Source organism: Artibeus jamaicensis, unplaced genomic scaffold, assembly GCF_021234435.1.
Source record: "Artibeus jamaicensis isolate MK-2021 breed Jamaican fruit bat unplaced genomic scaffold, CSHL_Jam_final scaffold_614, whole genome shotgun sequence".
In the NCBI taxonomy this organism is placed as follows: Eukaryota; Metazoa; Chordata; class Mammalia; order Chiroptera; family Phyllostomidae; genus Artibeus; species Artibeus jamaicensis.
In genome coordinates this window covers 4,221,190-4,221,661 of record NW_026522050.1, presented here as the reverse complement: position 1 = coordinate 4,221,661, position 472 = coordinate 4,221,190, and positions in this window count along the sequence as shown.

Here is a 472-nt window from a genome sequence, read left to right as displayed (position 1 = left end):
CTGGACAGGCTGAGAGCAGGTGCTGTCGCCCAGCAGGTGGCAGGAACGCACACGCTGCCTGGCAAGGTCCTGTGCCTCACAGGGTCCAAGCTCTCCACCGAGGGCGAGGCAAACGTGCAGGCTCGGGTGTGGGGATGAAATGCCCCAGATGGACAACCACAGTAGCAGGGGAAAGGGAAATACTTCAGAGCCAGGCCCCAGGGGTGAGGGGGCGGGGAGGGCGGCAGCTCAGGAGACGAGAGCCGGATAGAGGGGCTTTGTGGACTTGAATCAAGGAGGCCTTTCAGCAGGGCGTGATCCTGAAGGCAGTGGAAGAAACCAGCGCCCGGCCCCACCACCCCGAGCGGCCCTCTCCACTTCTCCAACCACCGGAGCCAAGCACTGCACAGGACACCTCAGCTTACTGTGGCAATTATTTATACGACACACAAGCGGTCATTCACCCAGTTCCGAAGCACTCGAACCAGTAGAA